We start from the raw sequence: 23,543 nt of genomic DNA, 5'->3' as shown, positions 1-23,543 counted from the left end.
GAGGAAGCGGGGGCAGGGAAGGATGCGGAAACTCAAAGCTTAGTAAACAAAAAGCTTAAATGAAGACTTATATGAACAATTACTAAAGGCTGAGATGACAGTTGAACTCTAGGCTTTATAGTATCCAAAATTAAGGGAGAAATGTGCTTAGTCTTTAAAACATGACGTTTAGAAGTCTACAAAACCAACTAGTTGCTGGATTTCTCTCTTGAGCCACTCCACAGTGCAATGAGCTACAAACAATGTTCTAGAGGCCCATATGACACTGTCCGTGGGGAGCACAGGGTTGAATCTAGTCAAAAGAGTAGGTGCTTTTTGCTGTGCACTGTATAATATGTGCTCGGCTCTAAGGGTATTAGGATACTCATGAATCTTTCTGGCTGCAAGTAATAGTATGGTAAACGACAAAGGCTTATAATTAGTTTTAATACCAAGGGCTCTGGCAGGGTGGGGATGGGGGTTCCAGGTATGGTTCAATGACTCAGATTTCCTCAGAAACCCAGGGTTTTTCTGTCATTCTGCTTGGCTTTCCTTAGATTTTTGGCTTCTTTCCTCAGGATCAAAAAGTTACTTGTGTCCCTTGAAGTGTCATGTCCTTTGTCAAGAAAGGAACAAGAGTGGGGTCCGTCCTCTCTGCTTTTTTCTTATCAAGAAAGGAAAAGCCTTGCCCGTAAGCAGATAAGCCCTTAATTATAAATGAGCAGAACTGGATTGCCTCTGCCTTCCAGGTCAGCTGGGAAATAGAGAAACTTGTCCAATGGGAATGGGATTGGGGATTGACAGACCAGTTATCCCCTTGCTGAACTCAACACAATCAATGTCACTTGGCAAGGAAGAAAGAGGGGTAGGGAGCTAGCAATGTTTGCCAAAGGGAAAATGATGAATGCAACCAATTCCTAGACAGATGACTTCTCTCTCTTATGTGTAAGATAGAGAGATGTATGATGTGCCACAGAGCGTAGAAGGTAGGCATCTGGCCCCATAGGGCTTTGGGGAAGATCCAAGATTGTTGACTAGTGAACTTCTCTTAAAGGATAAGTGAAGAATCACTTGAGAGTGGAGGAGGGGCTCAACAGGCAGAGGCATGAGCTAAGAAAGGGAGGTCTAAGTCTCTTCAGCGTATTAAAAGAAGCTCAAGCAGTTCTGTAATCATGTATCATGAGAGTCAGGGGGCTGAGACCAGAAAGGTTCCTGGGAGGAGGTCGTGGGTGGCCTTGCATGCTCCACTTTCAGTGGGTTCCACTCCTGGAGCAACAGCCTGCCTTCCATGCTTCAATCAGGCAAGTGGCTGGAAATAAGATATAGAATGGGTAGGAATATGGGCTCTGGAGTCTGAATTCCTAGGTTGAAATCCTGCTTTCCCCCACCTACCCTCTTTGGGCTTTATTTTTCTCATCACAAAAGGGGAAAATGAGAGTGATTACTTCCATAGGGTTGTGGTGAGGCATAATGAGTTAAGGTGAAGTATGAAGAACAATGGCTGACACATGGTAAACCATGACACATAGGGCTGACAGTGACAGTGGTGGCGATGATGATGATAAGGATGGTGATGATGGTGATGATAGTGATGAGGATGGTGATGATGGTGATGGTGGTGATGGTGGTGGTGATGATAGTGATGATGATGGTGATAGTGATGATGATGATGATGGTGATGATAGTGATGATGATGGTGATGGTGATGATGGTGGTGGTGATGGTGGTGATGATGGTGATGATGATGGTGATGATGGTGATGGTGGTGGTGATGATAGTGATGATGATGATGGTGATGATAGTGATGATGATGGTGGTGATGATAGTGATGATGATGGTGATGATGGTGATGATGGTGGTGGTGGTGATGGTGATGGTGGTGGTGATGGTGGTGATGATGGTGATGATAGTGATGATGATGGTGATGGTGATGGTGATGATGGTTCTGGTGGTGATGATGATGGTGATGGTGGTGATGATGATGGTGATGATAGTGATGATGGTGGTGATGGTGATGATGGTGATGGTGGTGGTGATGCTGATGATGGTGGTGATGATGATGGTGGTGATGATGGTGATGATGGTGATGGTGGTGGTGATGGTGGTGATGATGGTGATGATAGTGATGGTGATGGTGATGATGGTGATGGTGGTGATGATGGTGATGGTGGTGATGATGATGATGGTGATGATAGTGATGATGGTGGTGATGGTGATGATGGTGATGGTGGTGGTGATGATGATGATGGTGGTGATGATAGTGATGATGATGGTAATGGTGATGGTAATGGTGATGATGGTGGTGATGGTGATGGTGGTGATGATGGTGATGGTGATGATGGTGGTGGTGGTGATGGTGATGATGGTGGTGATGATGATGGTGATGATGATGGTGGTGATGATGGTGATGATGGTGGTGATGATGGTGGTAATGATGGTGATGATGGTGATGGTAGTGATGGAAATGATGATGGTGGTGATGGTGGTGGTGATGGTGATGATGGTGGTGGTGATGATGTTTTAGGTGCTGGGGACATCATGTGGAGCAAGACACAGTCTCTGCCCTCTTGGAACTTACATTCTGGAGGAGGAAACACAGTAAAGCAATAAATGAGTAATCACATGATACCTATCTTGCAGAGATAAGGCTCATAAAGATAAGTGAAGGTAAATAATGGGTTAGAACAAGGTTTCTCAACCTCAGTACTATTGACCATTGGCCAGCCACGTCTTTGCTGTAGGAGGGCATTCTGGCCTTGTGAGATGTTTAACAGTGTCCCTGCTGTTACTAACTAGATGCCAGAAGCATCCCCTAGTTGTTCCAATGAAAAGTGCCTTCCAATCTTGCCAAACACCCTCTCTAGGACAAAATGTTCCCAGTTGAAAGCACAGGGTGCATGGAGCATGACTGAAAGTGGATGGTGCTAGTTCACTAGAAAGTGTAAGGGGGTCTCCCTGTGTTCATTTCCTGGGGCTACCATTAAAAATTACACTACCCTTGGTGGTTTATAGCAATAGAAGTTTCTGGAGGCCACGAATCTGAAACCAAGGTGTCAGCAGGTTTGGTTCTTTCTAACATTTCTTCAGGAGGATACTTTCCACACCCCTCTGGCTCTGGGTGGTTGCAAGCAGTCCTTGGCTTGTGGCCACATCATTCCAGTTTCTGCCCTGTGTTTGCCTGGCCTTTCCTTCTGTTTATCCTCTGTGCCTGCATGCCTCAAATATCCCTGTCCATTCTCTGACAAGGAGACCAGTCATTGGAGGTAGGGCCCACCCTAAGTCCAGGATAACTCATGCAGAGATTCTGAACTTACTACACCTGCAAAGACCCTGTTTGCACCCAAGGTTACATGCACAGACCAAGGATGAGGACTTGGACGTATCTTTTGGGGGACACAGTTCAAGCCACTATGCTCCCTACAGAGGTGACAAGTGTGGGAACAAGGCACATACAGAAGTGTGTGTGTGTGTGCGTGTGTGTGTGTGTGTGTGTGTGTGTAAGAGAGAGAGAGAGAGAGAGAGAGAGAGAATGAGAGTCCAGGAAGGGTCATGGATGCAGAGCTGAGGGATCGAGTAGGAGGCATGGATGAGCATGGTGTGTCGGGGAACAAGGGTGAAGGCTGGGTCAGAGCTGTTGGGAGCAAGGGGAAGACGGAGAGTGTGAGTTTGGAGAACTCGGGCTTCGGGGGCCACAAGAAGGTTTGGTTGTATTCTGAGAGCCACGGGAGGTGCCGGGTTTGAAGCCGGGTTGTTCTGGGTCTGTTCTGATTTTCCGTGTTCCCTCTGGCAGAGGCTTCAGGAGACAATGAGGACGTTGCAGCTGTTAGCCATCAGCAAGCTGTAGACACCAAGAAAATGTTGGAAATCATCAGTTGAGGGTTTTTGAAAGGAAGCGAACCAAAGAAACGCCACGGTAGCCTGCCCTAATTACCTCCTGGGCTCCAAGTAACCAGGTGCATCGAAAAGATTAGTGTTCTTCTGATTTATGAAGGCCTCAGGGTCTCCATTTTGAAAGTGCTGATAGAATGTGTTCTGGGGTGTTTTCCTAGGAATCTAAAACTTTTCTACTTGTCTCACAATAAAATTCCTATGATGAGTCACTCAAGGTCTTGAGAGGGGGAAAAAAGCTTCCAGAATATCGCTGGTGGTACAATATTGACTTTAAATATCAAGAGAATCATGTAATGTTAGTTACTCTAAAAGGGAAAATAAAGAGGCTGGCCCACTCATGAACTTGAAACCATAGACAAGCCACTCAGCTCCTGGGGGGTCTCGAGGTTTGTGTGTCAGGTGTGATTCAGCCTAGAACAGGCTGATCAGATTGTGAACTTATTTAGGGGATGTTAAAAGTCAAAACAGTGCTTTGACCCTAGAAGGCATTCAGAACAATTGGTTGGGTGAATGAATGCTTCTTCCAGAGACGAGAAAACCTCACTCAGACAGGGTATTAATCCCATTGCATGCTGACGACAGGAAGCGTAAGAGAAAGAGAAAGAGCTTGATCCCACCACTGCTTCATTCCTCATCGCTTGAGTCACCTGTGCAAACGTGAGAGACACACGTTGTTACAAGAGCATGCCACCGACCACCTGTGTTCAGCTGCAGAAACATCTCCTTCCCTGAGGCTGGAGGCAGATGCTGCGGGGCCCACCGAGCTCAGGGATTTTATATTGCTCTTCACCATCATGCTTCCCCGAGAACTTTTTCCGAGGATGCACCGACTACACCTTTTTTGCCTCATGAACTAACCACAACCTGTACCAGCTAAGATGTGATTCCGTTGCATGGTTGGCTGGTGTTTTTCAAATTGCAAGCGATAACCCATCTGGAGGAGGTGAGGTCGTTTTAGTGAAGAGTTTATACATTTAAAAAAAAGGGATTAGAATAGCATAGAATGCAATGGAATCGGATGGCACAGAATACAGCGGAGCAGGGAACATGGAGCTCTGCACAAGGAAGCTTGCGTTTGGGTTTGGTGAATTTAGGTATGTGTACACGTGTGTCCTGGTCACGATGCAGATGTGTCCACTGTGGACACACCTGGAAATGCTTGAAACCGTTGTCCTGCATCCTGCTCTCCAGCCCCTCATGTTCAAGTTGTGTGGTAGGGCAAGCACTCAGACGCAACGGGTGAGGTGCATGGAAAGGCCATTTGTGGATTTTTAGATTCATCTATATTTCTGTGGCACCGATTTCCTTCCCTTCAGAGCTGTGCGGGTTCTTGCCCTCTGTCGGGCAGTTAGAGGTGTGGGGGCGAGCCCGAGTTCTGATGTCCCCTCATATGTACCTCGGATTGCCTCTCCACCCATGTCCATTCCAGGGACGGGGTGACTGCCCTTGAGAATGGGCCTGGGAACGTGAGCCGTCTGACCGGTATTTTAGGTTTGTGACTGTACCCATTGAAAGAGTCTGCATGCAGATTTAAGAAGAGAGCAGAGTTGTTAAAAATCATCAAGGACAACTATTCATTTACACCTTCATCACACAGCCGGGAGATTGAGATTTAGTAGAAGACACGTGGTTGATGTCTCTCCCGGGTTTTGACAGGAGAACACAGTTTCAAGGCTTCCCTTCCTCAAAGAACTAACTGGCACTGTTAGGGTACCTCACCCCACTGCTGGCATGGTTGTCATGGTGCTGCCGATTTCTCCGGGCTCAGCAAGGAGGTGAGGAGCGGTTTACAAGGCGCAGAAGGTGCTCGGACCTCACTCTGCCCAGGGCAGCGGGGAGGCAGGAAGGGCTGCAATGGGCTCTTCCTTGGAGCTGTGCACCCCATGCCACCATCAGGTTCTTGTTCAGGGAAGGGGAAGATGTGGGCTAGGGGGTAGGTTGTAGGGACGAAGAGAGAAGATCGATGTCCTGGGTGGTGTTGGCACGGATTGGCTGAGCATCTGCCTCTGTGCCTCCCTCTGTCTTGCTTTGGCCCATCGGCTGCCACGACGTGGATGATCCTGGCTGGCTTTTCTCAGCCCGGCTTCTTACAGCCTATGTCAGTCACCCAAGGTGGCTACGACAAAGGATCACAAACCGGGGGGCTTAAAACAGAAGCAGTGTGTTCTCGCAGTTCTGAAAGAAGGCAAGACATCTAACTCCGCTCCTTCCAAAGGCTCTGGGGCAGGATCCTTCCTGGCCCGCCCAGCGTCCGGTGGCTCCCAACATCGCTTGGCTTGTGGCTGCATCTCGCCGACCTCCGCCTCCCTGGTCCACAGGGCCTTCTCTTCTCCGCATCTTCTCCTCTTCTGTTTCTTAAAAGGTCCGCCCTAAATCCAGGATGATCTCATCTCAGGATCCTCAATTCCATCTGTAAAGACCCCTTTCCGTGGAAATAGGGTCACCTTCGCAGGATCTGAGGTTTCCGAGGGCATCTATGTTTGTAGGGGCCACCATTCAGCCAACGGTACACTCTAAGGGGTGGGTACATCTACGCTAATGGGGTCAGAGTCTGCTTCTGTTCCAGAATTACTTGCTGGGAGCATGCACTGTGCTGGGACCTGGGGCCGGTCTGTTAGGACAGGTGGAAAGAGAAGAAAGTGGCGTCACACGTCCACCAAGGGACACAGGCAAGCCCCCCCGCCGCCCCCCCATGCCCCTGCTCCTTCCCAGTGAGATCACCTTCCCTTTAACCTTTCACCTCGTTGTCCCCTTCTCAGTGGGACCTTCCCTGGTCATCGTGCCAAACGGACACCAGCCCTGCCCCCGCTATGCCTCGTTCTACCCAACAGCCATTACCAAATCTGACCCACTGCCCACTGTGCTGCTTCATTTCCCTGCTGTGTCCTTTTCCCTCGACAGAAAGGAAGTACCAGGAAGGAAGGTTTTGGTCTCTTTCGTTCTCTGTTTCAAGCTTAGCGCCTAGACCAGTGGCTGGCACACGGTGGGTGTTCAGGAACCGTGTGATGGACGCGTGGATGGGTGGCGGGCGGTGTCAGCAGACGTCTGTGTGAATCAGATTCGAGAGTCTGTATAAAGCAGGGGAGCAGGTGTTGTGTGAGGCTCAGCTCTCCTCCCCGAGTGGTCTCTCTGTTACAGTAGAGACAGAAGCAGACTCTCCGCCGAGCAGGGAGCTCCATGTTACAGTAGCCTACATCTGTATGTCTGTATGTTACGTTTTCTACACAGGATCCGTAACACCTGGCCCCTCATTCATTCTCCATGAGAAGTATGCCGCAGGATTTTAGATAATACTGTAGCCAAGTGCATTATTCGAACTTCCCATCTTTTATGAGGGGAACTCGTCAGCTCTCATTATTCACTTTGTGGACAGTGGTTATGTTCCCAAAAGTCTCTGTGAGCACCGAATTAGCGGATACTGAACCACACTGCTCCTTGTGAGCCTCTGTTCACTACATTTCCGTCAACCCGCAAACGTATACCCTGATTTTGTGCATGCTTCTGTTTAAAGGCACCTGATTTAATATGTTGTCACTGATTCATTAACGCCAAACTCACGGCCAACAACATCATAACTCAGGCCCAAACGAAGCCCATCTAACACACATTTTCTCCACAAGGAGTCTTCTGCACTTAGGGATGCTCTCCCGCACTTTAGCAGTAAGCCATTTTAAACAGCAAAATCACCAGCAAAAAGCACAATACGGTGAAAAGTGTGACATTAACAAGAAAAGGACGCTTGCTTACGTGCAGTCCGAGAGCCAGAATGCTCCCCCCAGCTGGGGACAGGCACTCAGGGCCACTTTTCCCATGACTGGGAAAGTGCCACCTGTATGGACTTGAAGTTTACAAATAAACTTCAGCGAGTAGGAGGCCTCTTGAGTCTGGAATCCTCGAGATTGAGGGTTGGCTGTGTATCCAGCGCGACCCCATGGAAGACTTGAACCTGCCCGAATTGTCGGGGATGCCTCCCGGGGAAGCAGCGCCAGATACTCCCAGGACTTGCGGGGCCTCCGCCTGGGAAGCATTCTTGTGCAGAGCCTGAGGAAGGCTGCCATCCTGTGCCACGCTCCTCGGAGGCAGACCAGAGACAGGGCCTTCTCGGCTCGGGGGCCGGACGGGACTTTCACACCAGGAGAGTCACAAAGAGCAGCGTGGCGAGGGAGACATCTGTCAGCTTGAAGAACGCCAGCAGCGAGCTGCCAAGGTCCGTGGCTCAGGGAGGAGCACTCCTCGCCCGGGAAACTCCCTTGGTTTTGTTTGCAGAGAAAAGTGGTGAAGTTCTACCACCTCCTGAGAAGCAAGGGAGGTTTGCTTTGCAGAGGACTGTGGGGCACGAAGAGGGGAAGGCATCTCGATGGGCTCTGGTTCTCCAGCCTCCCTCTGTCTGTCCCCGTCCTGGAGAAGACCCAACACCCCGCTCAGCGCCCGCTCAGCGCTCCTGCTCCAGGGCCCAATGCTTTGTTGCCATTTCCTGTACTCCGTGTAACTTTGTTTTCTGGAACACAGATAGCCTAATACCTTAATGGCAAAACTAATTGCCTATTGCTCAGCAGCCCCGATATTCCAACCCCTCCTTCGGGGAAGGAATCTGACCTTATCATAAACCCCTGGATCCTTCAATGCTTTCCATGTACACAGATACACACCCGTACAAAATGCAGAGTGTTTAGTTTCTGAATTTGAAAAATTACAGAATTACGATCATACTGTATGGGTTTTTTTCTCGGTCTTTAAACCCAAGATATTTTTAAATGATTTTTTTAAAGATTTTATTTATTTGAGAGAGAGAGAGAGACAGACAGAGAGACAGAGCACAAGCAGGGGGAGAGGGGGAAGCAGACTCCCCACTGAGCAGGGAGCCCGACGAGGGACTCGATCCCAGGACCCTGACGTCATGAGCTGAGCCAAAAGCAGACGCTTAACCGTCTGAGCCTCCCCCCCAAACCCAAGATATTTTTAATACCTATGTTGCTAAATAAGGATCCAGACACTTGACCAATGGAACCTCCATGATGCTGGAAACAAGCTCTCGAAATGTGGTGAGTGGGACCGAGGAACTGAGTTTTTAATTGTATCTAATTTTTGTTAATTTAAATTTCAATACCCACGTGTGGCTGGCGGCTACCCTATTATTCAGCAAGCACAGACTTACATCACTCTTTTTATTATTTTCCAAGTTGATGTTTTATTATGGGAATTTCAACCATACACCAAAAGGGGAGGCTCGTGTCATGAATTCCCAGGTTTTCACTTGGTAGCTTTAGTAATTATCAGTAGGTCACGATTCTTTTTCTAGAGTCTTCCTTGTAACTGCTCTACAGCATTCCCTTACTGAAAAATATTATGTTTTAGCCATATTTCTCCTATTGATAGGCAGGCTTTTAGGTGCTTTTAAGTTCCTGCTGAGACGTGTAGGAGACTGAAGCTCCTTGTACGTTTCGCTCTGTGCATGTGGTGTGTGTCTGTGTGTGTGTGTATCTGTGAGTGCATGTGCTTAAGTGTGCACATGTGTGTCTATGTGTGTATGCATCTACATTAGTGTATGTCTGTCTATGCGGGTATCTGTGTGTGCAAGCAAGAGTGCGTATGTGTGTGTGTTTTACTAGGGCCGAAACTTACAAGTGGGTCAGGGGTGGGTGCATTTTCTGCCTTCACAAGGGCCAGTGAGCCCCTGGCTCACTCGTTTCCAGAAGCAGCAGGACAAGCACCACGCTGAAACATGATCTGGGCACTTACGGAGCTCACCACGACGCCCAAATCCGCCCCTCCACGCTGATGGACGCTTGGGCCGTTTCCCATGGCACTCAGTCTCTGGACACCCGACTGGGAATCCCTGGGTGTCCCTGGACTCAGCAAGATAAAGGCAGGTCAGATTAATGACACAAAGCTCCCCCCTATTCTCCTAATCATTTCATCATTCCCAAATGTCTCTCTCCAGCCCCCGGGGATTTCTATTTGTTCCCTCCCCAGTCCTTGCCTTGGCAGGACAGGGGACCGTAGGTGTTTTTAGAGGTTCCTTGAATGAGTTTTTCCAGGCAAGTACTTTCCCATAAAGACACAATTAATGCAGGAAGGCATCCGAGGCTCTGGGATGAAAAAGGCTAAGCCACTTTGTTTTTCTAACAGCTCACAAAGTTGTGCTTTGCTTCGAGGAAACTTGGTATCGTAACTGGACTTTTTGAGAAATCCCTCAAAATCAGGATATTTTTGGATTACCCAAGTATCTACGCTTTTCAAACTATTATGAGAATTGGCATCTGTTCGGCTAGTGTACTAAGGGCCAACTGTTCATACCAGGTGTGGAGTTTAGCTAACCTGATCATTAAACAAAAGAGAAAAAAAATTAAACCTATAAAATGAGGCAGTTGTGTTCCAGAAAAGGGACCGAGGGAAAAATCCAATGAGCGAGCGACCTGAATCATGACTGGGGGACAGAAGTCTGGCCTTCTCCTTTTTAGGAGACGGGGCAAAGTTCTGGAGGGGAAGTTACGGTCCCTCCCGTGCAGCTGCCAGTTTCAGGTATGCTGGGCCCGGGCCCAGGCGGCAGAGCGAGAGGCATCTTGGGGTGCAGGCAGCGCTGTGGTGGGTCTGGGTGGGTCTCCGAGGAACCTGCCTTCAGCCGTGGTCCTGGCCCCATGACTCTGTGGGGTGGGACTTGACTATTTGGTTGTCACTAGGCGAAGAAGGGCAAGGGCACTGAAGCGGAGGGCTTCTTGTCTTGTGTGTCAAAGATCAGGTGCCAGTTTTCCTGATGCTGAATGAGGCACCTGGGTGACCAAGCATCTGATGCCCTTCCTGTTGGCTTCGAGAGGCCACCGTGTGGCACCAGAGTCCCCTGGGGTCTCCCCAGGTCAGAGAGTGGTCATTCTTATGAATGCATCTTGTTCAGTTCTGATTTTTCCACCTATTTCTAGGGACTTTGGGTTCATGTAAGCAGACCTCATTCACTAGGTGAACATTTGGCCCCTCTGGCTCCCCACACCCACACTGTGGTGGCATCAAAGACCAGCTCCATGGGGGGGAGGCTTTCCCTCCACTCCCCAGTGATGCCCCCCACCCCCTCCCAGCTATGACATGCGGCTGGCTCACCAACCTCACACCCAATACCGCACAACCCGAGCCCCCGGAAGCCCCCCAGCAGGATGTGTCCCTGTCCAGGTGCCGAGTCTGGCACAGTCCAGCCTCAGGGCACAGCCTCGCACCTCGATTTGTTTGTCACTTTGTCTAGAAACAGCTTAGAACCCTCATGGGCCACAGCTTCAAACTTTTGCAGGTGCATGTAGCAGAACGTCCTGAGAAGGGCTTAGGCTTGGAGTTAGGGTGGAGCTCTGCTGGGATCCTGTAAGAGGAGCCTGATTATTTACCCTGTCAGCCTCAATCTTCCCATCTGTGCAGTGGGGATGGCAAGACCTAGCAGGAATTTTTTATGTAGATACAATTGACATATCGCATTATATTAGTGTCAGGTGCACAACACTGATTCAGTATTTGTATATATTGTGGAATGATCACCACAGGGGCTCCAGTTAATATCCATCACCAACGCAGTCACACTTTTTTGTTGTTGTTGTTGTGATGAGAACATTTAAGATCTGCTTTCTGCAACTTCCAAATGTATGAGATGGATGGTTAACTTTAGTCGCCATGCGATATATTACATCCCTAGGACTTCTTTATTTTCTCTCTGGAAGTTTGTACCTTTTGAGCCGCGTCACCCATTTTGATGACCCCAGGAGGGTTACTGAAAATCTCCAACACAAACACCCCCTTCCTAGCACTGCACCTGATGCACGAGGGGTGACCGTCCGATTTCCATTTCCCCTAGAATTTTGTTTTGATTTCTCGGTTAAGGTCAGTGCCCATGCAAGAAGACCCAGCCTGTCCCCTGTTTGCGGTGTGCAGAAAACCACTTGTCCACTTTATGCAGGGCACATTTAGACACCCACACCTGCACCGTTTCAATCCCTAATTGCTGCGGGGTCAGCAAGGTGGGAAAATGGGACATGACTCTGAAGGTCTGGGAGGACCTGTAGGAAAGCCTGTGAGTACGTCCTTCAAAGCAGCCTGGCCGCATAGCGAGCACCTGCAACCAGGAGAGAGAGCAGGGTTGCCGCTGAGATTGGGAGATCCGACTCCAGAAGTGGGTGGGAGGCTCACCTCACCAGGCAGTCAGGAACACGAGCTGCGCCCTGCACGCCCGCCCCCTGCTCTGAGCTGGCACTGAGGGCCATCCCTGGACCCGGAGCCCGTGGCCCTGCCCGGCTGGAAGGTGGGTGGCAGACCTGACAGGCTAGGTACTAGTCCCCATTTCCTTCGTGGCATGTTACTGAGCAGATCCTGACTGGCCTCATCAGCCAGGTTAAGGCTAGGTTAGGGTTGGGATTCTGTCCCCACCCCGCCCCAGGCGCCCCTTCCTGGACTCAGGTTTTACTGTCCAAGTTGGGGAAGAACCTGGCACCGTTCCAGCTCTGACCAACATTTAACGCATCCTCTCCGAGACTGCTGGGAGGGTCGGTGCCTGGCAGTGTGGGGATCTGCATTTGAGCCCTCCGAGGGCACAGATGGATGCAGGAGGTCCCCAAGTCACGGACGCCCCTGTGGATGGTCAGCCCCCCAAAGTGGGGCTTCTCTCCTTCTCCCTTCCCTGTGTCTTTCTGCGTTCTCCTCATGGCCCAGCACAAGCCCTGCTTTCAGCGGCGGCCGTGGTGGGAGGTGGACTCGGGCCTGGGATTGTGCTAAACTGTTACTGGCTTCTGGCCTCTTGACAACCTGGCTGAGCAGGTGCTCTGCTCTTCCACGGCTCAGAGGAGCGTGTCTGGTAAAGAAAGGTAGGCCTTTGGGGGGTGGGGGTTGGGTTAGCCTGGTGATGGGTATTTAAGAGGGCACAGTCTGCGTGGAGCACTGGGTGTTATGCACAAACAATGAATCATGGAACACTACACCAAAAACTAATGCTGTAATGTATGGTGATTAACATAACAATAAAAAATTATTAAAAAAAAAAAAAGAAAGGTAGGCCTTTGGCTCAGGGTCTCACGCTAGCGAAGGGCTGCTGCCCCTTTTCCTGGACGCCTCCCCAGGCCTCTGTTGCCGCGTCACTCCCCTGGCACTCGGCATGCCGTATGTGTTTCTCGGGCCCTCGGTGCCTCTCCGTCAGTGCATGCTGCGTGCACCCAGAGGTTCTTGGCAGCAGTGGATGCTTGGTGGTTAGGGGACCGAGGCAGTTGCAAAGCTTGGCAGAGCAGTGTCTTGTGCCCTGCACCGACCCAGTCCCAGTTCTGGGGTCCACAGGACACGTCATGGGGTCTGCTGCCCTGGTCTGGCCCGAGCCGCTCATGAATGAATATAGGCTACACGGTCGTCCCCGATTTGGGGTTTCTGCCCAAGGAAACATAGGCACCGCCTAGCACATCCTGGCGTGGAAAACGTGTGCCTCGATCTGGAGCCGCTCGCCCAGCCCTTTGCCCGTCAGACGGGGGGTTTTCTGAGTTCTGGGGTAGATTCTTCCAGCGATTCTAAAGGGCCGAGTTGCTTTGGACCCAGTCCAGTTTAAACCGGAGTCACTGAGAGGTGCCCTGGCATTGTGGGGGGAACGTGGGGTGCTGCTGCAGGCTGGCCGCTGAGTGCCTGGAGGACTGGGGGTCATGGCTGTCAGCGGCTGGCTGGATGACCTGCCACTGCAGGGCTCCAGGCTGGCCTGGGTGTGGCCTGCACACCTCCCAGGGTCTTGGCATCCCCTGGGCCCTTCAGAGCACATCCTCTGGTGGCAGAGCTTAGGAATGTCCCCTAGCTCGGTGGCTTCTCTGATTGTCTGGGGGAGAGGACATGTCTTGTAGAGCCTCGGATGCCCCCTCCACTTCAGAGAGCCTGAGCTAAGGCACAGGTCTGGGTCAGGGGCCTGTCTGGCAGCAGAGCTTGGCTGGGCTGGCTTCCCTCCTTTGGGATCAGTGGGCTTGAGCACATGCGATCAGAGGCTGGGGTGGCTGACGCAGAGGGCGGGGCCGGCCAGCAGGGGTTTCCAGTGACCTGGAGACCCGCGGGCACCGCTCCTTCTTGGCCCCAGCCACTTGCCGCCAGGCAGGAAGCCCGGCCTGGTAGTGGCCCCAGTTCCAACCTTTTACGAGAAACTGAGAATCCGAACGTGTAAGTGCTCCCTCTCGTTTTAAAGGATTGGCAGCCCACCCTCTCTCTCTGCCTCTCTGGCTCTTTCCCTCCTGCTCTGTTTTTCTTTTAAACACTGGGCAGTGTAGTAAACCTGTCTGGGGGCCATTCTGGCCCCTCGTGCCCCCAGTTTGAGAGGCCATCTCTAGGGAAGGGCCCGACCAGCCGCTCTGAGGGGGTCCCCCGAGGAGCTAAGGCCAGAGACGCTGGCGGGATGTGGGAATCCGCTCCGCGCTCCGGGACCGGGCAGCCCTGGGGTTCACCGGGCACTTAGGTTTCTATTCTGTTCCTTCGTTCATTCATTCATTCACTCACTCATTCATTCACTCACTCACTCACTCACTTATTCATTCATTCGTTCAGAAAATACTTACCGAGTGCCCCCTTTGCAGACACTGGCCAGGGCCCTCGGGGGAGAGAAGATGGGGTCTCTGGGTCATGAGTCTCCCTGGCTAGTCAGAAGGACAGTCTCTGGTATAGAGACGCTAAAGCAGAAGAACCAATTGGTCAACCAGAATCGTTTTTGGGAGAGACGAGGAAGAACCCCCTTGCAGGCTGGCCGGCCGGTGTGAGAGCTGCTTGGGCTGGAGTGGTCAGGAGTGAGCTCCTGGATGCAGAGATTTCTCCTCTGCAGACGCTCGGCACCACCCAGCATTCTGCGGCTTTCTGCTCGCTCCCTCTGGAGTGTCCGCGCCGGCGTTCCCGGGACTGTCTTGTTCCCTGTGGCACCTTCACTGCCTAGAGCAGCATCCAGCATGTAGCAGGTGCTCACTAAATCGTGCTGCGTGTAAGGAACGCCAGGGAAGTGATGCGCCTGGGCAGCTTGGATGAACCCCGCCCCCCACCCCACATTGAGGGCTTTTCCCGAGGAAATCCTCCAGTCAGCCCAGCGTCTAGCAACTCCTCCTCATCCCAGGATAAAACCGAGGCATCTAGATGCACATAGATCTGTGTTAATCCCCTTACCGTCCCTCTCCTTTGAAGCCAGATGCCAGAAAGAAGAGCAAAGATCGGGGAGGGAAGAAGTAATTCTAAAAAGCTAAACTTTCCATGTGACCATCTAAAAGATCTCATTTTCCGGGGCGCCTGGGTGGCTCAGTTGTTAAGCGTCTGCCCTCAGCTCAGGTCATGATCCCAGGGTCCTGGGATCGAGCCCCGCATCGGGCTCCCTGCTCCGTGGGAAGCCTGCTTCTCCCTCTCCCACTCCCCCTGCTTGTGTTCCCTCTCTCGCTGTCAAATAAATAAATAAAATCTTAAAAAAAAAAAGATCTCATTTTCCTTCGACTGCTCTCAGGTAATCTCTTTTGTAAGCATGGTGTTATCACAAAAAACCTTCAGAACAGTTGTGTGCATGTGCGCGTGTGTGTTGTTCTTGTGGTTTTAACATAATGTTGAATGTATTCATATTTTAGAAATATCAATATCGATAGTTATTTTTTAACATAATCATTTTAGCATAAATGGTATGCTACTTCTGTCATAATTGTGAGACGATGCTGTCTATACACTATCCATTCTTTCCTCCTCCTTCTTTACTTATTAATTTGCTGGAGGTGGCAATGTACCCAGTTAAAAATAATCACCTTTCCAGATCCCCTCGCAGCTGCATAATTATGAACCAATATTGGCAAGAAGTTAAAAGCAGAAGTGTACTGGGAGAGTCTTCCAGGAAAGCCAATTAAAAAAAAAAAAAAAGAAAGAAAGAAAAAGCCAATATCATGTAATACACTCACCTGGCAGAGATATTTTTCCCTTCCTATTTTTTCCTCTCTGGAACTCAGATGCAATGGCTGGATCGGTAGCAGCGTTCTTGCGACCATGAGTATGAAGGCCTGCATTAGAGATGGGGATCCTGGGTCCTTAATGAATCTGTGGGGCCAGTGAATAAAGTCCTGGGTAGTGTTTCTGGAAAGCTCCGTGGGAAAATAATCTGCAGCAAAATGTAATTCAGACCAGTCCTTGTGGTGATGTGTTTGTTTTGGTATAAATGACATTGTTCTGCAACCCGATTGTCACCCCGTGCTGTGTCCTGGAGAGGTTCCTGCGCCAGTACCTGCAGTTGTCCTGTTCAGCTCCTGGCTCATCATAGTTGAAATGAATGGACAGTGGTGCTGAGCACCTGCCGTGTGGCAAGCACTGCTCTGAGTGCTTTGCATAGTAGCTGCTCTAATCTTCTGACGGTCCCTTGAGGTGTGTGCTGGTATTGAGTGCATTATATGGATGGGAACACTGAGGCACAGATGAGCTAAGTAAGCACCTGACCTTCACAACCAGGAAGAGGCAAGGCCAGGACTGGAACCGGGTGAGCTGGCCCAAGCTGGCCTCTTGACTGGGCCCCTTCCTCTGCTCTGGTTCTTCACGGGGTTCTGTTCTGTGGCCCCTGTGTGTAAGCCCCCCACCCTAAGCATTTACATCATTTCCGATTTGGGACAATTATGGAGAGTGTCGCAGTGGACCCATTGGACCCATCTGCTTGTGTCCGTGGATGGGAGTATCCCTGGGGTAGCTCTTGACCAGGAGGAGTCTCAGATCCATGGAAGGAGCATCGTGCACCCCAGCAGGTGCTGACACGGTGCCCTCCAGACTAGCAGCAGCTGCTCATGCTCGTGAGATGGCCGCCCCTTTCTCCCCCCTCAAACCCTGCCCCGGGACCGAGCGCCCAGTAGCCCAGGGTGGGTCTCTGCCCCCTTCCCCAGCACGCTGGGTCTCCCTGGTACTCTGCGGGGCATGCTCGGCTGTTCCCCCTTCGGCATCAGGCCTTTGTCCTACGCGGGAGAGAGGAAGGTCTGCGTGGGGTTTTGCCGTCCCTTTCCAAAATCCTCCACTCTCTTTCTCTTGTTCATGGCTCATTGAGTTTGTGCCTTTCCAAAGGGGGGGGTGCGTCTTTCCAGAGCCATCACAGACAGCAACGGCGTCCAGCATCCAGCTCCAGCTGGATGCCAGAGCCGGGAGGCGGGGAGGTGTCCCTATGCTACAGGGACTTCGACGAGGACAGCGCTGAGCAGACGTCGGTCCTGTGCAGACACCTCCCCCGAGACGTGGGTCCCGACCGTAGCCCCCCAGCACAGTCCTCTTGCATCTTCGTTCCTCCCTTCTGTGGCTGCTCCCTGTCCTCAGCTGGCAGTCCACTGAGCCTGATAAACATGGCTTACTTTCCTGTATGTTTCCCATGGAAGCAGGCAGCCCGGGACACAGAAAAGGCTCTCAGTTAATGTTTGTTCAATGAAGATCATGCCTTGTAATATCCCCCAGTGGATTTTGTTGAGAGATTAGTGTTAAGACCAAGATTGATGTCTTGTCCCTGAAATAGTAAATGAGAACATTTCTCATGAGCCTACTGGGCTCATCAATAAAGAACAGGAAGCTGAATATCAGTTAGCTCAAAGGAAGCCCATCTCGGACTGGCATAAGCCATGAAGGGAAAACTCCAGAGACCATCCAGCTTCAGGTACTGCTGGATCCAGGGGCTCCATCTCTCAACCATTCTTTCCTCAATGTGAACCTGACTTTCAGCCTGCAATTCAGCATCTCTGGACTGATGCAGTGCTTAGAATAATACTCTCAGGGGCCCCTGGGTGGCTCAGTCGTTAAGCATCTGCCTTCGGCTCAGGTCATGATCCCAGAATCCTGGGATCGAGCCCCGCATCGGGCTCCCTGCTCAGTGGGAAGCCTGCTTCTCCCTCTCTCACTCCCCCTGCTTGTGTTGCCTCTCTGGCTGTGTCTCTCTCTGTCAAATAAATAGATAAAAACTTTTTAAAAAAGAGAATAGTACTCTCACCATTCCTTTAAATATTTTAATTATTTTAACAAGCTCTGGTACTCTAATTCCGTATTCCAAACAGGATAGCATAAAGGTGAGCACGTGGGTCTTGAGTTCATATCCTGATTCTGGGATTCCTAGCTGTGTGACCTTGGGTAAGACACTTAACCTCTCTGGACCTCCATCTCCTTAGGTATCAAATGGGGTGCAAGAGTATGGAAGACAGGGGGCCAATTAAAGTTTTAAAGGAGTACATGATATGAGAGGTAGGAAATGAGCTCCCGGACCCACAGGCTGTTGATCACTGGGGCTACTGTTTTCATCCTTCTGGGTTGTGACAATGCAGGTTTCATGAGGCCAAGATTTCATCTTCTGTTTTAGGGATTTTTTTTCTCTTTGACTTTTAAGAATTCTCCATTCTCCATTCTCCCCGGGAGGCTCTGTGCAAACATTCTCTTTCACAAGAGAAAAGTTAAAGACTGTAAAATGAAAGAGAAAATCGCTTTCATCTTCTGGCGTATTCTTTCTTTCTTTCTTTCTTTTTTTTTATTTACTTCGCCATCAGGAAAGCATTTTCTACTTTGTGTCCTAAGACTTCTCATTAATATAATCATCCTAAATACTGGTGTAACCAAACAAAACTACAGATGCTAACTAGCAGGCAAATGGGACTCATATGTGGGGAAAGATCGGATGGCTCAATGGGATAGAGAAAAGTTGGGTTTTTTTTTTTAATTATCTATAATTAGTGGGAAAGAAAATATGTGGGCTATATTAAAAATAAGCTCTTTCTTTTTGAGGAAAAAGACCCTCATAAAGAACGGGAATGCTGTTCTCTTTTATTGGCATGAATTGAGATAATTGGAACTCTCAGGATTAATGTAAGGTTCCCTCATAAATAATACCACCATCTGCGATAAATAGATGCCTTTCTCTTTGAATAGACACAGCTAAATATCCTCAAACCATAAGCTATATGAGCAGCAAATGCACCGATTTAAATTCTGCTATAAAGGCTTTTATTATGCAACTCTAAATCCCTTCTGATGTTTGATCAGTTTTTTTTTTTTTTTTGCTTCAATTTCTAAGCTATTTTGGAGGTATAGTAAACACCGTGTTTACATTTCAGATCAATGAGCTAAACCTGGCGTATAATTCACATTGTAAAGGGCCCTGAAGAAAACACCAAGAAAGCTACAATTTGCATGAAACAACTCTTAGAGTGGCTTCGGCCGTATCGGAGGTCAGCAAACGGTAGCTCTCACACCAAATCCAGCCCCCTGCCTATTTTTGGATGGCCCACAAAGGAAGAATGTGTTTACATTTGTAAATGGTTGAGAAACATTTTTTTTTAAACAATAATATTTCCCACATGGGAGAATTCTATGGAATGCCAATTTTAGTGTCCATCAATAAAGTTTTGTTGGCACAGGGGCACAGTTGTGTGTTTACATTGGCCTCTGGCTGCTTTCATGATACAACAGCAGGGCTGAGTGGCCCATAAAGCCTAAATTATTTACTATCTAGACCTTGACGGAAAAAGCGTGCTCATCTCTTCTTTAGATGATGTGCAAAGCCAGTAAACTCCATTTGGACACAGCCAATGTGTACCATTTTAGAAGATTTTGGCTGAAAGAAAACAACAACGCCCGATGGTCATCCATTGGTCAACCCAATGGGAAGTGTGATGGGGAAACAAGATGCAGAGTGTGTCCATGCAGCGTTCCCTCTTTGTTGTCAAGACCCGCTCGCACATTCCTCTGCTGTGTCTGCCATTGCTGACCGTCTCTGGGGTTCTCACCCACAGTTCTGGCATGGATGACAGAATTAATGTGGTGACCTGGTCCCTCATTTGCCTTTGGAGAGAAAGGCATTTGCTTCCCTGGTTCTCTTAGGTGTGAGGGCACTTCTTTCCCAGAAGCCCCAGCAAACCCCTCTTCTTGACTCATTGGTCCCCACTGGCCCAGGACATGGCTCCCCAACCTCAGTACTGTTGGCCTTTGGGGCCAGATGATTCTGTGTTGTGGGGCTGTCCTGTGCATGAAAGATATTGAGCAGTATCTCTGGCCTCTACCCATGAGATGGCAGTAACATCCCCCACACCAACCATGGCAATCAAAAATGTCCCCAGACATTGCCAGATGCCACCCCCCATTGGCAAAAACACCCCTTATTTGAAAACCACTGATGTAGACTGGTGCATAACTGAACACGTTGCTGGAAACAGGTTTGGAATTACCAATTTGGTTTAAATCAGGGACTTACGGCAAATATGGCATCGTGGGCTTTCTCTGGCCCCTCACCTGTTTTTGTGTGACTCACAGCTAAGAATGGTTTTCACATTATAAATGGCTATATAAGTACCCATGTAATATTGATTTTGCCTCTTAGCCTGCAAAACCCCAAATAGTTACTATATGGCCCTTTAAAAGAAGTTTTGCCAACCTCTGGATTAGACCAATGGTCTCAACCCTTACCATCATACAGCATAAAATTAAATTTGTAAACTTTTTTAAAAAGATTTATTTATTATTTACTAGAGAGAGAAAGAGCATGGTGGGGAGGGGCAGAGGGAGAGGGAGAGAGAATCCCAAGCAGGTTCCCCACTCAGTGGGGAGCCTGACACGGGGCTCGATCTCAGGACCCTGAGACCACGACCTGAGCCAAACTCAAGATTCGGATGCTCAACTGACTGAGCCACCCAGGCGCCCCTAAATGTGTAACCTTACAACCTATCTACATATATAACTAAAAACAAATCTGCATAGTACCCTGTCATAGATGGGAAAAATATGAGTAGAGTAATCTGTAATAAAATAATACCTTAAACGTGTACGGGAAGACGGATGTTATTAGTCAGATACTAGTCCTGTGCTCAGAGTCCCTGTGCATGGGCCAGCCACAAATTCTGACTGGTGTGGGCAAGTTTGGACAACTTGCATTCACAAACAGATTGGGCATGGGCTGATGACATTTTCCAAAAGGATCAACACTTTTTCACTGAAGTTTTATCAAATCGAAGTACGATTTCGCCCCAGTAGTTGCAATATTGGAAAATGCGCCCTATACAAAATCCCTGCCCCTTGCTCACTGTTTCTGTGGCCGTTGGAGATAGCTTGTTGGCTCGGGTACTTAGAGGAGGTTTCTCACCCTTGTGAATATTCAGGGGGACCCCCAGACCTCTGCACCAGCCCGGGCTACTTGTGTGTCGCGTGGGACTGTCTCACGCCCTGCAGGACGTCTAGCAGAGCAGGACCCCGCTGTCTACATGCTCATGGGATCCTCCCTCCGACCCTTGTGATAACCAGAAATGCCTCCAAGGTCCCCCAAATGCCGTGTGTGCTGGGCTGAGGAGTCCATGCCCCAACAGCCAACACCTACTAATATGTTACTTTATATGGCCAAAGGGACTTGGCGGGTGTGATTAATTTAAGGATTTGAGATGGGATTTATTGATTTTTCTCTTTTAAAAAAGTCCTTTATATATTATTTAAAAATTTCTAATTTAAATTCAATTAATTAATATATAATGTATTGTTAGTTTCAGAGGTAGAGGTCAGTGATTCATCAGTTACATGTAACACCCAGCGCTCATTCCATCACGTGCCTCCTTCATGCCCATCCCCCAGTGATGCCATCCGCCCACCCCTCACCCCTCCAGCAACCTTCAGTTTGTTTGCTATAGTTAAGAATCTCTTATGGTTTGTCTCCCTCTTTGATTTCATCTTGTTTTATTTTTCTCTCCCTTCCTCTAATGCTCTTCTGTTTTGTTTCTTAAATTCCGTATATCAGTGAGATCATATGATAATTGTCTTTCTCTGATTGATTTATTTCGCTTAGCATAATACCCTCTAGTTCCATCCATGTCGATGTAAATGGTAGGTGTTCATCCTTTCTAATGGCTGAGTAATATTCCATTGTGTATACGAACTCATCTTCTTTATCTATTCATCTGTCGATGGACATCTGGGCTCTTTCCACAGTTTGGCTATTGTGGACATTGCTGCTATAAACATTGAGGTGCACGTACCCCTTCGGATCCCTACATTTGTATCTTTGGGGTAAATACCCAGTAGTGCAATTGCTGGATCGTAGGGTAGCTCTATTTTCAACTGTTTGAGGAGCCTCCATACCGTTTTCCAGAGGGGTTGCACCAGCTTGCCTTCCCGCCAACAGTGTAGGAGGGTTCCCCTTTGGAGAAAGGGCATCCCCACCAACACCTGTCGTTTCCTGCCTTGTTCATTTCAGCCCTTCTGACTGGTGTGAGGTGGTTTGAGCTGGGATTTAATCACCAGCATCCCTGTGAGAGGGAGGTGGGAGGTCAGAGTGAACGGGAGCTGTGGGCTGCTGGCTTTGAGGAGGGAGGAAGGGAAACAAGGACAGCAGGTGCTCTCAGAAGGGGAAGCAGCGAAGAAACATTGTCTCCTGAACTCACCACGAAGAACGCAGCCCTGCCCACACCTTCATTTCAGACTTTTGACCTGCAGAACTATAAGAAAGCATTTCCCATTGTTTTAAGTTACTAAGTTTGTGTCATTTATTCCGGGAGCAATGGGAAACTAATACAGCATTCACCGGGGAGCGGCCCCCTGAAGGGAACCCCACCTTGAGCTCCAGAACCCGCTGTGGACCTGGGGTCCAAGCCACACCCAGGGACAGTGGGGGCGGAGGGATCAGCCACATAGCTACCACGCTCTTTGCCAAACTCGACTTCAGGAAATATGAATTCAGGGCGGTTAAAACATTGCACTTCAGATTTATGGCTCTACCTAGGAAATATTTCCCTCGTGTGTGTATACCCAAGGCACCGTTCTCATGCTGATAGGGTCTGAGATTCCAGGTGGTTTAGAGAATTTGTCTCTGAAAGGCCTAAGTCTTTTGCTGTGCTGGGGCTGGGGTAGCGATTAAGCCACACCTGAGGATGATTATGGAGTTTTTCCCGAGAAAGGGGGGTGTCCCCCCCAGCAGCTCAGAGGGGGAGATAAGTACCTGCTCTTTTAGAGGAGAGTTTCTCTTCCAAAATTGCAAACCACACTATGTAATTTCAGCAAAGGATATTCAGGGGCTTGTTCAGAAGAGGCATTGAAATAAAATAATCCATTTATCAAGGTGCCTTTTGTTTCAAGAAAAAAGAAACAATGCGCCGTATTTAGCAGAGAGAGACATTCTGTGTCTGGAGAATGTTAATAAATCACCAACCGGGAGAGGGGGAGAAAACCTCAGAATACTTGGGCCGACTCATATTTCACATAAGCGGTGGTAACTTGGAAGGAAAGTCCCATCAGGGTTTTCCTTGAGGTGAATGGAGGCTGGCGTTTCCCCTGGGGGAGGGGGGTGGTGTCTGATACCGGGTGGGTCAGTGGGAGGCATCCGTGGCCCCGTGGCCCCCCAGACTCGTGGAAGGGCCTGCCCACTGCTCTTGGTGCCTGAATCTTTTCTCATACAGATGTCACCCGTTCCTTTGCACACCTCTGCGGCCTGGAAAGCATTCTACTCTAACTTACCAGCATGACTGGAACAATGGTGGTAGTAATCACACTGAGAAGGGTAATAATATAAGAGCAACAGCGCCCTTCCCAGTGCTCGGGCACCTTCTGTCCAGGGGTACTTTGCTTATTGCCTTCTGTGACTTGGGGGTGATAGGATTCCCTTTATAGAAATGAGGCTGCCAAAGCTCAAAAGTGTAAGGTATTTGCAAAAAGACGCACGAAACAACAACAACAACAAAATCTTTATCTAGTACATTGTG

The 23,543-nt window shown here is 49.3% G+C and overlaps 1 protein-coding gene across 1 annotated transcript in view; it reads left to right on the top strand.

Annotated features, from left to right (window-relative positions):
* Positions 1-23,543, top strand: part of TMEM132C (transmembrane protein 132C) — a 319,945-nt gene that overhangs the window by 78,022 nt on the left and 218,380 nt on the right. The window lies entirely within an intron of this gene.

The sequence above is a fragment of the Zalophus californianus genome, chromosome 14 (genome assembly GCF_009762305.2).
Source record: "Zalophus californianus isolate mZalCal1 chromosome 14, mZalCal1.pri.v2, whole genome shotgun sequence".
Taxonomy (NCBI): Eukaryota; Metazoa; Chordata; class Mammalia; order Carnivora; family Otariidae; genus Zalophus; species Zalophus californianus.
This window is presented reverse-complemented; position numbering and strand designations above follow the sequence as displayed.